Below are 8,043 nucleotides of genomic sequence, written 5' to 3'. Positions count from 1 at the left end.
TGACACGTGGCATGAAGAGGGAGATACATGTCATGTCAAAGACTGTGGTTCTACAGACGGTATCCCAAAAGACTGGCTCCCATATAACCTACCACTATAACTCAACAGTTAAAGACTTGAGAATTCTGGCAAATTGATAATGTCGGGACGACATTCATTTTGGAGGGGAGAGTGTGGTACCCATAGTACTATTGGTCATGTTAATGAACAGTTAAAAGAGTACACCCCCCATTATAATGTTAATGTACTATTCTATTCTCTGAATTTAATTAATTTGTTCCTGATTTTATTTTTGTAATCTTTAATTTAATTAACTCAGGCACTATGTCCTTTCACATTAGAAGCTAGTTTTGATCAGGTAAAGTTAGGGTGTCTATAAATGAAGTTTATACAGGCACTGTGGGCAGCACAGGGGTCCATGAGAAGAGTCAAGAAGACCGTGCATGTGAGATGAAAATGTAAACAGTGAGCAGCATCATGCTAATGTGCTTGTGTATACGTGCAGAGGAAAACGAACCCAAGTAAACTTTATTTTTTGAACTTATGCACGCCTGGAAATCCCTTTTTGTGTCCAAGTGTGCAACATAATCAATATGACTGGTGTCAGGAGTAACTACATAATAAGTTTTAAAAGAAATTAGAGCATTTTCTTTTTCCAAAACATTCTCAATTTAAGGTCCACTTATAAAGCTTTTGCTATCACAGGTTTTAACCCCATCTCACTGTCTGCTGGCTCAGGTGACATCACATATGTTACAGTTGAGTGCAATGACACAATAAGGCTGGTTTTATTCATAGACTGCATGTGAATGTTTTTGGACTGCTGTTTGCAGCCTCAAGTTTGGCATTTTGGCTGTTGCTGTTTTGTTTTTCCTTATGGAGACAGAAGTTACACAGATTACCAGCTCAGCGAGGCCATGTACTTTTAAGATAGCGCCCTAGTTTGGTTAGCAAGGTGAATCCTTAATTTAAAAAAAATTTTTTTGTACAACTGAATACTGAACAAGACATTTTTAGGCAGCCGAGATGTTACAAATAACTTGCAATAGTTGCCATAGATAGGCATTGCCAAGCCTCTATTCTGATTGACACTGGATTAGCGATTTGTGTAGCACACGGTAGCCCTGCCCAAAAGTATACCCTGCTTTATTGCCTATTTTACACTAAATGTGGCTGTAATTTACAAAATTAACATCATGCTGTTTTGAAGAAGACTTTGGAAAATATTTACTGAGTTAATAGATCCAGTAAGAAGTAGGCTCATTTTGTCATTGACTTCAATACAATTGGACTTCTTTTTGTAACAAGTGGCGTCGCCCCCTGTTGCCCATTAAGAATTTTTTTGCATTGGCTTCTGTATTCAGGCCCGGAAGTTTTATTCTATATCATTTCTTATTGTATTCGATCGACACTGAAGCCAGCAAAGTGCTCGATGGACTTTCAGTATTCCTCTGCCCTATCATCAAGGATCAAGCCTATTGGTTCCAATACATCTCTAAACATGTTTCGCAAATTCAAAGACAAATTCCACATTATGTTTTTTCTTATCTTCTTGTTGCCATTGTTTTTACGGGTATGGGTGAATACATATTTTGTATAAAAGCTGCAGAACTTCAGGGTGCAGTTAACCTTTATAGGACTTGGATCAGACATTCCTAATGCAGTTTGCATCAGATGCTCCAATTCCGTCCTGTCAGTGACTTTAAAAACAATTTTGTCAAAGTGATCATCAATGTTAGTTTGTAAGGAGTTAATGTCAAAGGTTTGTGTATTATGAGATGTGTGTGCATGTGTGTGTGTGTGTGTGTGTGTGTGTGTGTGTGTGTGTGTGTGTGTGAGAGAGAGAAATAGGTCTTAAATTGGCCTTATTTACCTCATTTATTTAACTCTTTGTCAATGGCACTATTCCCAACAGTAAAAAAAAATGCTTAAAATAACATATCAGAGATTAATTAGGAATAGAACCTCAAAGAAAAGGCTCATATGTATATATCTGGTATCATTTTATAGGTAAGCTAAGATATATGAATTTGTTGTTCGTAAACCTATTTTTATAACCACTTCAGAGTAATATGCATTGAAGGAAAAATACATTTTTTATTCTAAGCAAAAATAAACTCAAAATACATTTTTGATAAATTGAAAAAGTAATATAAAAATGATCCCAACTTAGCTCACAGCCTGTTCGACTATGTATAAAGTTTATAAAAATGTTTATTTATATACTTATTAATTATATATTTATATATATATATTTTTATATAAGCCATATTTTGGCCAACACCGAATTGGTTTACTGATTCTTAAAGCTGAATACAGTGTGTAAAACAGTTCAATATTCATACATTTTAGAAATAGATGATTATGAAATAGCATTTTTCCATAATTATACAGTGGGCAGTCCCCCGCCAGTGGAGGGAACTGTGGAATAAGAGGTGCAAATAAAAAATGAACAAGTTAAATTTAATGTGTACTATGACCTCACTGCTGTTTCAGATTCTTTTCCATCCTGAGAAAATGAAATTATTGAGTTTTTTTATGTAGTTTTAGTGTTATGGTCTGCACATCACATTTCCACATTCAGTTAACACAAAGAATATGAGAATTAATTAAGGAGGTGATAGGGAGTGGTGTTCATTTTTCAATCCATCATCCCTCAAACCATTAGGGGTTCAGCCTTGTAAAGACTGCAGCGTACAGGCGAAGGCTCAGTAATGATGAGCTCTGGTCAAGAAGTCAGCCGAACATGAAGGCCTCCTTCTGAAAACAGACTTAGATAAAAAGCATTTGTATTGGGACGTAATGAAACACTCCCTTTTTCTTTCTTTTTTTGCCGTGGTAATAAAGTGCTCTTTGCTGGCTCAGCAAACATGAGATGATAAAAGAATGGCTGATGCACATTTGATTGTGAAATCTCCGCTATAAAAGAAAGGAGAAAGTGATTCTAAATCAAGCATAAAATTGCAGATGGTAATCCATTGCACGCCAGTAAATATGTTAAATGACTATCATCATTATCGCCTCTCCCTGCCTGACCCATGGCATACATCATTACCTTATCAATGAGATGGAACTTCATCTTTCTTGGAGGAAAGTATTTGATTTGATTTTCACAACAAAGCAGTGAGTGTGATATTATTTTGTCTTTTTTTTTTCTTTTGTTACAAATACAAGTCATCTTTCATATTCCCAATATTGTTGGGCCAAGACAAGTGATATATTACTGCTGTGATGGGACTGTGAAGTCACACGGTCTGTGAAGTTTCAGCTCTATGGATTAACCTTTTACATTTCAAGAACATTCTCAAGACACAAAAATAAACACAAAGCCTCAAATTGATTTATAGACCGAGATCAAGTTAAGATATGTGAGCTCTGCAGAAGCAAAACAGTAGCAGCAGGATTCCGGTCAGTTAGACAATGAAATCATATAATGTGCTCTGAGTGTCACCTGTTAGCTTCTTTCATCTCCTCTCATGTAGAGAGGATCAATGTCAACGAGGTCATCATTCCTGAAAATAATCTTTGCAGTGGCATCGCTGGTGTATCATGCCTGCTTTGCAATTGTTATTGAGTTTGTGGCCATCCACTGCGGTGCTAAGTCAGACTCACTGTGGACACATTCTGGGTGATCTGCCTGTAGTATAAGATCATACAGAAAGGCCCAAAATCCATTTGCAAATCAACACGTGTGGTCAATATGGGAAAAAACAAAGCAACGCCATTGATCTTCATGCCACATGAAAGAAATGTATGGTCACACAAAGTGCATGCAGATTCATGAAACAGTCGGAGGCTCAAATAGCAAAATACTGGTCAATAATGTGTGATGTGACATTTTAGAAAAGACAGGTTTTATTGCTTAACATCTTGTGCCTTTGTCAAAAAAAAAAATTCTCTTTGCACCAGTAATGTAACATCACTTAATGTAGGCTGTTATAGCATCAATCTAATTAATATCTCCTTTACTGTCACATGACCACCTCTGATAGCCCTTATTTAAACCTCATGCTAAATCATTCCTTCAGAATTGTTGTCACAACTCTGGTGAAAGGTTGTCAGCAGCAGCTATTAATATGTTCTAAATGTTTCAGGTCCTGTGTTTCAGGCTGCTGACATCTGACAGCAGGACTTAAAGTTCTTCTTTTACACTTTGGAAACAGTTTTGGGAACAAAATTTGCTCAAAAAAGCCTGAGGGGCAGCTTTTTTTTTTGCCTTGTGGTTTGTCCTTTTACTGTTATATGTCGAATTCTTAATACACAACCCTGAATAAAAAAAAGTTGGGATGTTGTTGAAAACTTTAATAGAATGTGGTAATTTGCTCATCCCTTTTTAAAATAATTTGATGATTGTGTTACATGTGGCACAACGTGACAACATTTTTAGAAACTGGGTAAAAATAATATTCCTACATTGAAACAGATTTGAGAACAAAAGAACATTGGCCAGGACATTTCACTAAAACCTGCTATTATTCATTGACATGTGAAAATCTTTAGGAAGATTTATTCACCAAGGATTCCTTTGGAGATAATGGAGACCTACATAAACACATATAATGCATGTATGTGTACATGCGCCTCTGTCAAGTAAAGTCACACAGTTATGGCTTTTATGCTATAATGTTGATTGACCAATCTTGGTGCTGGTATGTGTAATTAAAAGCTTAACCTTAAAGCACCGAAGCAGCCTTATTAACCAGCTATTGTGGGTATGTGTGTGTGTGTGTGTGTGTGTGTGTGTGTGTGTGTGTGTGTGTGTGTGTGTAATCCCATGAGGTCACAAACACCAGCGTTTCCTGGTAAAAGGTACATTTGTTTGGACAAATATAATGATAACAACAAAAAGACCTCATAAGAGTTTAATAGCTGATATCTAGCCATTTCCCATGATTTTCTTGATAATGATTTTAGTTATTATTAAGAAAACCATGGAAAATGTCTAGATATCAGCTCTTCAATTAAACTCTTATGACCTATTTTTGTTGTTATCAATATATTTGTCCAAACAAATGTACCTTTAGTTGTACCATATTTTTTTCCATGACTGTATGTGGACCAACTCAGTATTCTGCGAGATCCAGTTAGTCTTCTGTGTAGGCTTGGTCTGCTGCTAATAATATCTTTAATATATATTTATGATAAACCCAATAGACTGTAGAGAAAGAACAGTCAATCCTGTCACCAGACATGTTCTGACCTGCCCACATTACCTCCTGCTGGTATGAGCCAATAGCTGGGCAGCTGCAGAATATATGGAAATGATCTGCCAGCTTCTCTTCAACATCAGCTCCTTCCCATCTCCCTGTCTGGATACCTTGGGGCTTATAAAATATCTAATTAAATTCCCCCGCAGAATTCTCTCCACAGACCTGAACTGGTGTAGGTAGACTGTAGAGCGGATATACTAAACCATTCTTTCTTTAAAATGACAAGTCAAGATTATTTCTCCCACTTTATTTAACCTTATTTATTGAATGTTTGAATGAAATACTCAAATGCTGAAATAATGTTGAAACATGTTTCCTCTTAACCTCATTTATATATATACATCGATAAATATGTCATTTGAGTTGGTGTCACATTTATCTAAATGTTTTATATTATGATTAACATAACTCCTGGCTGCTTTGTCAGGAGAAGTCTGAGACAAAAGAGACTCATTGCAGCAGTCCTGTCTGTCTTTCGAGCCGCTGCAATTTACATTTCTGAAACATTTCAACTTTAAAGCTTTACTATAAATCCTGGCGCAACTTATGAACGTGTGATATAGAAACTTAAAGCCACCAGTACACATCCTGACATTGGTCTTTACAGTAAAGTTGCATACATGTGTTCAGCAGAAACACTTGCTGTTAGAAACAATGACAGTTTGTGTGCTGGGAAACCAAGACAATTCACTAAAAGAGGCTAAAAGCCTTCTTAGAGGTGCAGAATTGGGGTAATCTCTGTGGGTTAGTCACTTGGAGGGACATTGTTTATGTTACACACAATAATCTGATTAATTTCACATAGAAATATTGATTGTTGCAGTGTTTAAAGTAAAGACATATGGCAATAATATTAGATTCTATATTAAAACACAAGATATTATGAAAATGTCCTGCCTGTCATTTTGGACATGAAACCCTGGCATCTTGTCTGGAATTTTAAATAAAGTTATGTAGGTTTGAACAATGCTTACATGCTCAAAATGCATTTGTAATGATGAACGTGCCATCAGCTCTGGCAGAATGAAAGAAGATATTGGAGGAAGAGATGCTGTGCATGACAAATGTTTGGTGAGGGAGAGAGAAATTGGATTTTAATGTGTATGCCAGAGATGAACTATAAAGCCAGAGCGGCATGTTAATGTCAGGTGGAAAGGGTGCCACCGCCTGAGGACATTTTTCTCTCTGAAACACAGAGAGGAAAGGACAGAAAGTGAGTTTTGACAAGCTAAAAATCTCTCCCTGCATTGAATTTGTAGGCTGAATCCTCCGTCTGTTCTCTGCAGATTTATTGCAGCCATTTCACAGGATGTGTCAGCAAAAGTAAAATGTTTATCATTTCTTTGCTTACTATTTTATCCACTCTTTTTTTCCTCCTGAAGGTCAGACGCATCAGAGTCTAAATTGCTCTGACTGTGGTGCATCGAAGCTGATCCTCTCAAAGTAGGAGGGCATTTCAAAGTGCCATGTTAGGGGCTCGACTCACAGCTTATCCCGCAGTAACTGGCGTGAAAAATGTGGACCGAATCTTTGAAAGACCTGTTCCTGCCTCTGAGGGCTGCAGCCCCGAGTGAGGGGGCCTGTGCAGGTGGTTGGCTGTGCGGGCGAATTCGCAGCAGATAACACAAGTCCTCACCTGATTGGATCACAGCGGAGGAGCCTGCTCGTCAGCACTGCAGCAGCTGGGAGCCAGAGGGAAGGGCCGCGGCGAGGCTCAGGCCACTCAAGCCAGAGAGTCATTAGTCTTACCCGGAGCTAAGACCGGGGCCCAGGGGACACGGCTCGCCTCAAACCAAGCAGAGTCAGAAAGAGGCTTTGTCTGATTGATTATACTACAGCAGGTTGTGCAGGATAACATAAATTACTAAAATTTAAAGGACCATTCTGTAACCTGTATTCATCAGATGGGGACAACACTGGCTGCATAGTAGGTAGGGTTGGGTACAGTAACTGTTCTAGTGATGGCCAGGCCAATTCTTTTCACAGTCGATACATGTATCAAACTTTTTTGAGTTTTTATACTTTTTTTATGGAAGAGCAGCCCCACAAAGCTGCTCTTCCACAAAACCAACCTCCGAGTGTGAGCAGTGAATCAAACCTTGTGCCTTAAATCTGCGTCCTATCAAAAATTCCAACAGGAGTCGCAGTTGCAGAATAACTCCGGTCCTATCTATCGCAATACATAATGAGTTGACTTCTCACTTGATTTATTACCTCAGAAAAAAAATCTTATGGTCACAATCCCTAGTTTCAAGTCTTCTCCAATACAATATGATGTCAATTGCGTCAATAATGGTCCCATTTAAAAGCAAATTGATAATAATAAGAAGCTTGCAATTTGGGGCATGGCTACCTTTGATTGACAGGTTGCTAATATGGTTAGCCATCAATCGGGAGAGAAGCAAAGCAAAACAATGCGTGTCCACGGCACTTTGGACATCCAAATAGCTGTGAACTTGTTTGCCGTGTTTTCGTCTTTGAACTTTGACCCTTTCACTGAGTGTTTTCATTTCATTAAAGTGTATTTGACCTATTTGCTTAAAAAAAAGGTTCAGTGTTCAGTTGTACAAAGACACTCCAAGGAGTCGGCTGTTTATTTTTTCCAGTTAGTAATGTACATTTTGTTTAATTGCTAAGAGTTTATTTTAAGATACACCAGTCCTCGCATCTCCCCAGTCCAAATATGGTCTCTCCCGATTTAAAAAAAAACAATGATGATGACGGACGTAATGCTGAACTCAATACTTTGAACAGGTAGTCCACAATCCAATGGGATATATCACCGTGACAGGTACATTATTTACATACAGTCTGTGGTCTAACCTTAGAAAAC

This window comes from Centropristis striata, chromosome 3 (assembly GCF_030273125.1).
Source record: "Centropristis striata isolate RG_2023a ecotype Rhode Island chromosome 3, C.striata_1.0, whole genome shotgun sequence".
Taxonomy (NCBI): Eukaryota; Metazoa; Chordata; class Actinopteri; order Perciformes; family Serranidae; genus Centropristis; species Centropristis striata.
This window is presented reverse-complemented; position numbering follows the sequence as displayed.